This window comes from Mytilus edulis, chromosome 13, assembly GCF_963676685.1.
Source record: "Mytilus edulis chromosome 13, xbMytEdul2.2, whole genome shotgun sequence".
In the NCBI taxonomy this organism is placed as follows: Eukaryota; Metazoa; Mollusca; class Bivalvia; order Mytilida; family Mytilidae; genus Mytilus; species Mytilus edulis.
In genome coordinates this window covers 5,057,289-5,070,309 of record NC_092356.1, presented here as the reverse complement: position 1 = coordinate 5,070,309, position 13,021 = coordinate 5,057,289, and the positions used below count along the sequence as shown (strand labels likewise).

The window sequence follows — 13,021 nt, the reverse complement described above, 5'->3', positions numbered from 1 at the left end:
CGTTCTTGTTGGCACAAATCTACCGTGTTAACAGCTATATTTTATTAATCCCACATTTTTAGGGAAAGTATCTCTAAGAGGCAATTTACAATTACAACAGATACCATACCTTAATGTACAATTGCGTAAAGATGAACAAACGCCAAACAGGTCATGTAATAATTGTAAATTTGTAAATTAAATCACTTTACTTCTACAAGAATTCAGTAAATGTCTTTTATTCACTATTGCTACTGGTATTATCATTACATGTGTGATTGTTTTCGTCGTTCTTTATGGCACATATTATCTGTGTTAAAATTATAAGTTTCTCTCCTAACGTCAGACATATGGCACTATCGTTATTTTTTTTAACTGGATGATCTTTAATGCCATTATTTCATATTATTGATAAGATAATATATTTAAAAAAAATGCAGTGATGACTGCTGTACCCATATTTTGACTATTTTGTTTGTTTTATTGACGCATCGTTGTAAATATAACTGAATTGGATGCGACTGTCATACAAATGAGAGGTTTAGCTTATAAAACCAGGTTCAATGCACAATTTTAAAAAGCCTGTGCCAAGTCAGGAATTTTACAGTTGTTGTCCATTCTTTTAATATGTTTTATTGTTTCATTTTGCCATTTGATAAGGGACTTTCAGTATTTTTGTGATTTTACTTCATTCCATATTTCGATTTGTTAGGGAATGATTTTAAGCGAATGCAAAAGCTAAATTAAATATCATTTTGTTTTTATGAGGGTGTATACAGATAGCTTGTATATACATGTACGCAATATCTTAAAACAATAAACTTGACTTGTATAAAACAGACATCTAATTTTCGCCGAAAAATAATGAGCAACACTATGTTCACCCCTATATAAATTGCATTCATTTTTTTCAAAGAATTGCATTTTAGGTAAGCGATTCAGATGATATGGTAAGAATGTATTTTGTAAAAAAGCGTTGTTGTCCTGTTTAGCGTTTTACTTGTGTTTGTTATTGCTTCCTCTGTAGCTATCAACTTTTGTATCTTAAAACAACATGTTAGGATCAGCATGTGTTTCATTTGTAAGACTTTGGTTTTGTCATTAATACGAACATTGTTAAACTGTACCGTACAAGTATCTTCTCTCATAGTTTCTCAGCATTTGAGAGCAAACTATTAAAGTTCAATATCAAATAATAGAAATAAAGCATAGATTAAATTAAGAGACATCTACTGATAAAACAGGTATGAATTTTTCATCTGTGAGTATTGAATATTTAGAGCTTACCAAGATATGTTATACATGCAATATCTTTTATTATTTATTCAGATGGATGTGACTAAAGGAAATGTGTAAAATGTGTAGGCTGTCGGTGATTTTGTTATGTTTGGTATGTACTTAAATTGTGTAAATAACAAAAAAAGAGATATCATGGTGTACTTGCCAATGAGACCAAAATCCCTCAGATACAAAATGATATGGACATCTTAACAACTATAAGAAATAGAAACAACTGTTATAAAAAGTATTTATTGTGTGAAGTTATTGTAGCTTTGGTTTCGTAATTTTGACCTCCTTTTTTGTTTTCTTTTTTCTTTTTACTTATAGTTTTTGTTTTGTTCTCGCAGTACATTCCGATTTGTTTGCATATTACAACTAGACATATACGAAAGGCCTTAACGATATAATATGAGATGCATTTGAGTTGTCAAAAAAGGAAATCAACAATTATTTGAATGATTGGTCGGCAGTTTCTTAACGTCTAGTGGTTATTAATTAATGCATGTCCATGACAAATGTTTAACCCTTTGTTTCAGTTATAGTTAACAGAAACTAAGAAATGTCTCTGCGGATCAAAACCTACTTAATCCTTTAACAATGAGATAAAATGAGATTTAAAATGAGATAAAATGCTCAGCAAGATCTATCTGATATGAATTTTGCCTGTGGAATTTGGAACATTCGCTTTTAAATACATTTTTAATTTTTGAATGGAGAATTAGACTGATTTCCCCACGGTGTCACTGAAAAAAGCTCTGCAATGTTATATCGATTTAGTGCTGGAACCGGAAAAGTTTTATAGGACTGATGATATATTTAAACCCTTCAACTATGGGATAAGGAAACTTAATATCAGTCATTGTCAACTCAGAAATATTGCTAGCAACCTAAAATCTCATCTGTTTAATCAATTATTATCCGAGAACACTTTTTGTGCAAACTTTAATCACCCTGTTGAGGATAACAAACATTTCTTTTTTATTTGCCCTAAGTACAATGATGTAAGACAGATCCTTTTTGATTCCATTAACTACATTGCTGATAATGTTGATATAAATATTGAATTATTACTTTTTGGAAACAGATTATTTTCATATGATATGAATATTGCTATTTTTAAATCTGTTCATAAATATATCAGTGACACTCAAAGTTTTGTTTGAAACTTATTTTTTGTTTCATTTAGTTTTATTTTTTATTTTTTTCCCTCCCCTTAAACATTAATTCATTTAATCCACTAAGCAAGCTTAGTGTCTCTTTCAAGCCATATATATATATATATTTCTAATGACTTATAAAGGATATTTGCATGTTTCAAGGTTCTTGAATACACGATGAGTAAGTGCCTATATACATGATATACTTAAATATACTTTGCATTTAGTAAGTAACACTGTAAAAATATATTTGCTCTGTGTGCTCATAAGTAGCATGCATGTTCCACTACATGTAATTGCATTATTTTAATACTGTAACAGTTGTTATAATTGAATTATACCTTGAACATGTAATATGGAGACAGCTTTTATAGGATGTGCCTGTTGCTCAATCCTTTTCATATCTTAATGAATAAAATATGTTTAAAATCAAATCGATTTAGTGCTTATTAACGAAAAAAAAACATTTAATGATTGTATTGCGCTATAAGCGCCGTTGCAGGATAACTATTATTAGGTACTCTAAAATTCGATAATCTGATAAGTGTATACTATTAACCGGATTTGTTATCACATAAGCAACACGACGGGTGCCATATGTGGAGCAGGATCTGCTTACCCTTCCGCAGCACCTGAGACCACCCCTAGTTTTTGGTGGGGTTCGTGTTGTTTATTCTCTAGTTTTCTATGTTGTGTCATGTGTAATATTATTTGTCTTTTTGTCTTTTTCATTTTTAGCCATGGCGTTGTCAGTTTGTTTTAGATTTATGAGTTTGACTGTCCCTTTGGTATCTTTCGTCCCTCTTTTAGATAGTAAGTTCTTATTGTGGATTTGGAAAACTAATGTTTCGCTAGTTATACTAGAGGCCACAATAATGGCTAGACTAAAACATAAAAAAAGCATTTTTAAAATCTCATATTATCACATGTTTTACTTGGATATAGTATATTGAACAATGAACCAGCCGTCCCCGTCACGTCTGTTAACAAAGCTTAATATATTTCTAAAGGTTGTTGCTGTTACACTAGAGTATGATTTGAAATGTCCAGATTCTGGAGAATGGCGTCTTCGAGAAATTGGGTTTAATTGCAGCATCAAAAGCCAGTATGTGTGTTTATTTAAGTATCCAGAGAGGACTTATCACGAAACATGTGATGGACTGGACTATAGCAGCATTGGTAATATTATCAGATACAGTTAGCATTAAAATGTCCTTTCCTTTTCCTGATACCATAACAACTGCTTTCATTGTATTTGTTTTTCATTTGGAAAGCTTGTGTGTAAACTATCTATCAATGTGTGATTGTTCTACATTTATGTACAAAGAAGAGCGTATGAACTTGATGGTTTCAAGCTGCTAACGTGATCAAATTATACCTTTTAACGTTTAATACAGTGTTCAAACATCAATGAAAATGTAAGAACAATCAAACGATAAGTTGTAAACATATAGCGATGTTTTATCCATGTTATCAGTACGATGGGAAAGTTACAGCAATACTAAATCATTCATAACAAAAAGCTTCCCCAACAGTACTCGGAGTACAAACATGAAACACATTCCCATGTAGTTTTCATTGCTGGTACATTAATTATATTTAGAAATTAGTTTTGCGAATGTGTAATTGATAAAAACTTCTTTTAAATAAAATAATTTGTAAAATTTCTTTTCGATTTTGTGATGGAAATACAAAATCATCAAATTCATAATACGATTTGATACAACTGGAAATACTGCAAAATTCTGTATACCTCGCCATAATTTACAATATAAAAAAATTTTAACGCAACAATGCATTCTTGTTTTCAAATACGCTTATAATTGAATTTTTAATGTATGATAAATATTTATTATTAATTTTGCTGTAGCGTATGCGCATTTCGACAACATAACTCTTCTCAAAGGTGCGCAAATGAAAACTTGAATAAAAGATATATTGAATTCTAACAGTAGTTTAATAGCACCACATTATGAAACAAACTATAGAAAATAGTTGTCTTTCTATAAAACAATCAGATATTGTCGATTATACAATGTGTTTACTTAAAGTCAATGAATAATTCTTAAAATAAAACAATATTTACTATTAAATTAAAATGAAATACAATTTTAAGGTTTTGCTTATTATAGTTTAATCATACTGAATTTCCTAAAATTCAAGAACAGTCACTTTGCATCAATGGATAAGTTAAAGCCATAAAAGAGGGACAAAATATACTAGAGGGGCAGTCAAACTCATATATAGAAAATAAACTGACTACGCCATGGCTAAAAAAGGAAAAAATACAAACAGACAAACAAAAGTACACACGAAAATTCTGACATCGGACACGGAAATCTCTTAAACTTAGTTTTGCTGTGCGTATTGTTGTGCGTTTGTTTTTTTCTACATTGGCTAGAGGTATAGGGGAGGGTTAAGATCTCAAAAAATATGTTAAATAAAGGCAACAGTAGTGTCCAAAGTCAGGAGCTTCTGGCCTTTGTTATTCTGGTATAATTTTTAATTTTAGTTTCTTGTGTATAATTCAGAGTTTAGTATGACATCTATTAACACTGAACTAGCTTGCGTGTTTGTTTAGGGGTTAGCTGAAGGACACCTCCGGTTGCGGGAGATTGTCTCTACATTGAAGACCCATTGGTGGCCTTCGACTGTTTTCTGCTCTATGTTCGGGCTGTTGTCGGTTTAACACATTCCCCATGTCCATTCTCAATTTTATAGAAAACTAAATGCTAAGCAACACGAACCCCACCAAAAACTTGAGGTGATTTCATGTGCTTTGGAAGGGTAAATATATTTGAGTCGATTACTCTGCTTTTGGAGGTCTCCAAAAAGTATTACCGGCGCAGTATGCTGACATAAGTTTTCATTGATATAGTCATAATAATAAATCAACTGTTAAAAATGATTTGCATTTTTCGAAGGACTAATGATTTTAACCCTAAGGTAAAATACTTTATCTATTCTCGGCAAACTATTTTTGAATTGTCTTTCCTCAAAATTTGTATTAATATTTTGATATGAGCGTCACTGATGAGTCTTATGAAGACAAAACGCGCGTCTGGCGTACTTAATTATAATCCTGGTACCTTTGATAATTTTTGTAACTTGATACTTGAGCTTTTCATTTTATATTCGAGTTTTACTGATGAATCTTGTGTTGACTAAACGCGGGTCTGGCGTACACAAATTATTTTATATACTTAAATGCCATTAATGTTTTTATCATTGAAATGGTCAAAACATCTAGGATGAGTATAAATAAATGAATAATTTTTCATATTATTTCATCTTTAGGCAGCAAACTCATATATGAACCGTTTTTTAACAAGGCGCAATGTAGCTACGAACGATATCAGCCTTTTCCATTCTCAACTGACGGTAACAGTAAATGTGTGTATCAAAAGTCTTTTTGTACTGAAAAAGGTCAATACTTGTTTCAAAGAGGAAGTCAGAGAAGCGACATTACTTGTGGATGCGACTTGACAAAAGGGTATGAATTTGTCACCAAGCCAAACCAAGACTGCTACTGTGTACCGTCGGAAGAGGACTGCTCTTGTCACAAACTTCCTTGCAATAATCTAGGTAAGTGGAAAACAGGTGCACTTAAACTTGCTTCTAGTGTCTGCGCTCAAGTTATGTACGAATCATTGACGATTTCTTTGTATTACTAAAAATAAATAAAGACATTATCACGTGTTTTTGTTTCTAGATAATATTATAATGATACACTGATCTGATTTTCTCTATGAACTTTAAAGATTACAACGACATAACACTTTCGTCTTTCTCAACATGAAAATGATATTTATCTTCCGTAACCTATTACATGTATTCAAAGGCCAACGATATAAATGACTATTATCCATTTAGCACCATGAATTGTAATAGTAGTCTTTCTTTTTAGATTTAATATTCCTTTCAAATTAAAAAAAAACACCAGACGAAACATACAAAAACGACATTCAAACTCACAAGTCGTAAAGAAACTGCTATCGCCACGACCAAAAAAGAAAAAGACCAAAAGACAAAGAGCAGTGACATGACACAACATAAAAATCAAAGACTGAGAAACACAAAAAAAATGGAGAAAGGAAATTGAGAATGTGTTAAAGTGACAATTGAGCAGAAAACAGGCGGAAACCACCGATTGGTCTCTATTACAGCATGACATTCCAACACTTGGATGCGTGCTTAAGTTGTCCCCTTAACACAAATGTTTAGTGACAATGGACGTCATACTAAAATCCGAAATATATAAATGAATTAAAGTTAAAAAAAGACTAACAAACGCCAGAGACTCCTGACTTGGAACAGAAGCAAAAATACAGCAAGGTTAAATATGTTGTGTCATATTTCAACCATCCTCCGTTACCTGTGACCAATGTAGATAAACAAACACACACAAAAAACGGGCTTGATCTCACGTGCCCATGAAGGGTAATCTGATATTGTTCTACATGTTGCATCCATGAACTATGTTTGTGTTTATATCTTCATTTGCAATGTACAATACTTAAAATGCCAGTACTCGTATTAAATCACCGAAAGCTATAGCTTAATATTAATGATATAGATCAATGTATTTAAAGAAATCTCTTTAAATTTGAAATATCCATTTTCTTTCAAACACGTTTTGAAAACAAAACGCAGTTTTTTTCCGAATGTTCAAAAAGAAAATTAATCGGAATATTTGTATTGTCCGTTAATGTTCGATAATTTTTATTTTTATTTTTACATATAGTTGACCAATGTCCGCAAGACAAAGATGACATTTTCACAAGATCGTAAGTAAACATCTTTACAATACCGTAAAATGGGTTAGTTTGCTTGTTGTTTTTAAGTGGTTTATTTAGTTTATCCAATCAAAGTGCCAAAAGTAATCACGCGTATTAAAGCAAACACTTAAAAAAATATAACGCTAAATCGCGTACCTTTATGTCAATATCGTAATATTGTAGTCCCGTAAACTGTTGCGAATAATATACAAGTACATCAAACATGAGAGTGGTCACAATGAAAGTGTAAATCCTTCCAGCTTTTTTTCTAAAATAAAAGTGAGTGTTTTTTCAGTACTTTGTGTTCAGCTGTGTAGAAAGTGATGTTCAAGACTGAACTATGTCTTCAAAGTTGCATTTTTTAAGCCAAAACAAAAGGATTTATTTTTTGAATCGTCATATATTAATAATAAAAAATAAAACAAACAGTTAAATAAAGGCAATTATGAAGGCATGCACTCACTCACGTCTATTGTACCAAAAGTACACACCAAAAATTAAACGCATGCCATGTGAGAAAAAACCGCAAAAGTAACCCGACACCAACTGTTCCCAATTTACGGTATGTGTCACCATATAGCAGTAGCGTTATCTTGACGCCAAATACACCAATATAGAAGTTGTATTGGCTAATTATTTTTCTCTTTTGATTTGACATGCATATGTATTGATTTAAGTGCCACTGGTGATACCCGATGTGAGCAAAACGTGCATCGAAATAGCTATGTGTATTCTAGGTAAAATTTAGTTTTAAAAGGTAAACCAAAATGCTGTTGATTACGGTTTATCTTACAACTTGTTTGTTTTGTCTGTACAAAAAATAGAGTGTTACATCAATAGCCTATCTTAAGGTGATATGAATATTTCTTGTAAGTTATTTCCTTCTATACAAATGTTCACTTTGCGATAATTTATAGACAATGTAGTGGGCATACGAAAATGACTTTCATTTTCTTTTTTTTTCTGCGTTCTTGTAAAATGCGTTATTCTAATTTTGTCAAGAGGTAAATACACGTGTCTATACGTGCTACATATACCTAAATATAATTCAACACATTTTCATTGAAACAGTGCTGTCAAGGATACTACAATATCCATCAACAGATTGAGCGATTATGTGCGTAAATGAAACAGGATTTTGTAGAATTTCAAAATGAACAATGTTATCAAAATACATTCAGCTGTAAATATATGCGTTTAAAGGTTTTCTGAGCATGTTTAATGACTTTGCTAACGAGTATGTAAATTAATAATCTTGATATCATTTCATTTCAATTAAAATGTATGACATATATCGTAAATCAGTTGTTTATTTACTCTAGAAAGAATTTGTTTCACAAGTGACAACATGCTGAAAATACCAGGCGTTTTTCGTTTATTCGAGATATTCAACTTAATTGAATAGTAATGATGATTGTGTTCTTGCTACAGAAACAACCATTGGTTACATGTATCAGCTGTCTGAAGAAAAAGACTTTGATTTCCTCTGAAAAACTAAAATAGCTACTAACCTAAAGAATATGAGTGTAATGTTCAACTATACATGTTAACTTTGTGGCAGGACTGGTTTCGAAGTAAACTTATGTTAACTTTACGGCAGGAGTGGTTTTGAAGTTAACTTATGTTAACTTATGACAGGACTGGTTCGAAGTTATCTTATATCAATAGCGGACATGTTTCGAAGTTAACTTTTTGGCGGACATGAAAACAGTCCTAAGACCAAGTCCGCTTTTAACTAGATTTTTGTCCTAGGACTGGTCAGAGCAGTGCTAAATCCGGTCACTGGTTAACTTTGACCTGTCCAAATGACTGGTTATCAAGTTAACTTGCTGTACAGATTAGGACTGCACCCATCTGTATGTGCAGTAAGAGAGTTGTGTTTGTTTTTTTTTGGAGCCTTTCAACTATTTTGACTCCAATATCAAAACTAACGACTCTAATGCAACCGAAACTCGAATCCTACGTACGACATATAAGTACGGCACCTTTGTTTATTTTGGAGTTTTATTACCAATTAGCAGTCAGGGGCGTTACTTAAACTTAAGAATTTGTAAGCTTTGAGAGGAGAATAGACATAAAGGGTTACTTTAAAAATAATGACAAAAATGTTACTTTAATAAGTTATTTTGTACATCTTTGAAAGAATTAGTAATAACACGTATTTAAGGAACATATGTAACTGTTTTGGGTTACACATTGTAAATAACTTCAAGTCTTAATTAATTCATACGTTTATATCTATTGATATCTGTCTACCTTCAAGATTTTGAAGGAAAACGATATTTTAATCGTCCCAAGAGACCAACCTCTGACCAAGAAGCGTCGATATCAAAGATAAGTGCGTCAGAAAAGCAATTAGTGTTTCAGAAGGATTAGATTTTATATTCCATGGGAAAAATAACCAGATGACTGTAAAAATTTGTTAAAACTAGTAAAATTGGTATAATTGGTCACCTATAAAAGTAATATTTAGAAAGGTTACTTATATAAGTAATTTTTAAAATAGCATCGTTTTCAACATTACTTGTATAGGTAATTTCAAAAGTTACTTGTTTAAGTAATGCCCCTGACGGATTAGTATTTTCTCTTGTTTTTTTAAACAGCATGTTCACAACATTTCAAGAAAACAGATTCAAAGACGCAATAAACATATTCGATGATGAAAACAATGGTAAGTTATTTGTCAATGAAACCTTTGTTGTTAATGCTATATTTGGTTTTACTATGAATATGAAATGCACTGCCCGCCATGGTGAGTGACTTTTATACCTTATTCCGCATTGTAAACTCAATAATTCAAAATATGTTCACTGTGTTGAACGCATCTATCCTATCGAACTTAAAATACATGATACAACATACACAGTTAAATCTGCTGAGTATATTGACAACTGCTGCTGCTGCTCTTGTTGCACACAATATGTGCCTGAGTGTATTAATAAACTTGTCTTGTCTTGTCTTGTCTTGACAACTAGGTTCGATCCAAACAAAACTTTCAGTATAAGAGTTGATTTCAGGTTCTTAAAAGTGAACTTTCCATTTCTATGTAGCAATATATAGAAGCGACTGCTTACGGAATATATCTCCTCAACTTGATTCGATACCCCAGAACTTTTCATTTCAATGATAGATTTCTTGATAGCGGGTTGCTGCTCACAGGAAAGCTATTAAAACCAAGAGTTGCAAGTAGTGAAGTTGAAATCATCCCTTCGTAAATTTTACGGACGCCATCCTATTTTGGTTGACCGTTATTTAATATCAATTTCACAGATATTCTTGGATAATTTCCAAATGTTGAAACTACTATTCCGTCCCCTTTTTTCCGAATGTTACCTACAAAATTAGACGTACTACCTGGTTTGTATTAAAATCAGCAATATTGTGGTACCACATGAGGAGCAGGATCTGCTAACCATTCCAGAACAGCTGAGATCGAACCAAGTTTTTGATGGTCTTTGTGTAGCTCAATCTTTAGTCTTGTGTTTTGTTGTACTGTTTGACTGTACGTCTTTTCTGTTTTATGCATGGTTTTGTCAGTTTATTTTCGGCTTGTCAGTTGGAATGAATCTTTCAACTTTCTTATTGACTGTTTATAAAAAATCGCCTATGTTTAGTAATGAACAAAAGAACTATGTCAATTGAACATGCTTTGATACTATATTTGCGCTTGAATTTTTACTTGATTAATTTTTTGTTCGTTTTGGAGATTCCGTATATCGTCAAGTTATTTGAATTCCAATGAGAACTAACTGTGCACCACTTATTGCGGACCTGTTTTTGTATTGTTATGAGTTACAATTTATGACTGAAATCAGTAAAGACCCATCGAAAAAAACATTTGATACAAACATTTAGCAATACGTTTAGATATTTGGATGACATATTAGCTCTCAATAATGACGACTTCTGCATGTATACTAAAACAATTTATCATGTTGATCTTACATTAAATAAGGCTAATTCTTACAATGACCACTGCCCTTTCCGCAATCTTGATATCTATATCATTAAGGAAAAGCTTACTACAAACATTTAATAAAATAAAAGAGGTGATTTTTCATTTCCTATCGTTTATTATTTATTTTTAGATGGTGACGTTCCCTTGTCACCATCTTATGGTGTTTATACATCTCAACTTTTACGATTCGCTCGTGTATGTAACAACGTATAAGATTTTAGCTAGAGAAATGTATGTATGAAATTGTTCAAATTATTATGGCATATTGTTATTCTAAATTATTTCCCAAAATTGATCGCCCTGAAGATCATAAACACAGTTTATTTAAATTAAGTATGTCAATAAAGGCTTTGATTTTGTAAATATTGCCGGTATATTTAACGACCATTCTGTTAAAGAACAAATTACTGGATATTTTGACAATACTGAGCTACCTCTTATTTGTTATATATACAAGAAATCTACCCGGAAATTTGTGTTTAATTATAGTCAATTGTGTAAAGATGTTAATATCAGTGAAAATATACCTACTTCATGTAATTGCAGTAATTCCGAATATATTGATGGACCCATTTCCCATGTTATAACAGTAGATCTTAACATCGTTCAAGACCGAGAGTTAAAATCATTCCTCTGTAAAGGACCTAAATATCGTCCCCCGTCAAGTATTTATTGGAATGAGTGTCGTAATATCATCCACGACTCACTCCATACTTACTGTATGAAATGGATAAAACGGGAAAAAGCTGACTAAAAATCTTTGGACTCTTTTTTTAATTCAGTAATGAAGCTCGTTGATATACGTATTCAACATTTTAAAGAACATTTTACTATAAACAATAACCACAATAAACCTATTTCTCGTATCAAACATAAACTAAAAGAACTAGCCAAGGAATTTGTTTTTTTCCCGGCCGATAAAGCTGTTAATAATGTTATTATTGTTTGACGTAAATTTTATATTGAGGTTCTAAAAAGGAAATCACCAATTCACCAACATTCCAACTGACTCCATTTTCAGAAAGCGAAATCTGTAACAAACATAAACTTTTAGCCACCGCTTTACAAGCAGAGCCAAATACAATGAAAGTCCCAACTATGAATTGGCTTCCGAAGCTACACAAAACCCCTTACAAATATAGATTTATTTCGTCTTCAAGCCATTGTTCAACTACTAAATAGTCTATTCTTCTTACCAGCACACTTGGTACAATTAAAATCCTGATAATAAATTCTTCAAATAAGGCCTTCGAAAATAGTTGAATAAATTACTTTTGGAGTGTCAAGAACTCGTTGGAAGTACTTGATAAATTGCATGCTTATATTGGTGATTTTGAATCTGTTCAAAGTTATGATTTTTCTGCCCTGTATACCACATTGCCTCACATTCTCATTAAGAAAAAATTCACACACCTAATTAAATTGGCATTCAAAAAATCAGAATGTGAATATATATGTTCAAACTCTTTTAGGTCATTTCTTAGTAGCAATAAACAAAAAAACTATGTTAATTGGACATGCTTTGATTCTATATATGCCCTTGAATTTTTACTAGAGAACATTTCTGTTCGCTTTTGGGATTCCGTATATCGTCAGATTATCGGAATTACAATGGGGACTAACTGTGCACCACTTATTGCGGACCTGTTTTTGTATTGTTATGAGTTACAATTTATGACAAAAATAAGCAAAGACCCATCGAAACAACATCTGATAAACAAATTTAGATATTTGGATGATATTTTTGGTCTCAATAATGACGACTTCAGTATGTATTTTAATGAAATTTATCCTGTTGAACTTACTTTAAATGAAGCTAATACTAACAATGACCACTGCCCTTTTCTCGATCTTGATATCTATATCAC

The 13,021-nt window shown here is 31.8% G+C and overlaps 1 long non-coding RNA gene across 1 annotated transcript; it reads left to right on the top strand.

The window, feature by feature from the left end:
• Positions 1-3,408: 3,408 nt before the first annotated feature.
• On the top strand, positions 3,409-7,192 carry LOC139501634 (uncharacterized). Its single transcript, XR_011658621.1, has 3 exons — positions 3,409-3,596; positions 5,715-6,002; positions 7,162-7,192. It is a non-coding gene; the product is annotated as an uncharacterized lncRNA (long non-coding RNA).
• Positions 7,193-13,021: the final 5,829 nt, after the last annotated feature.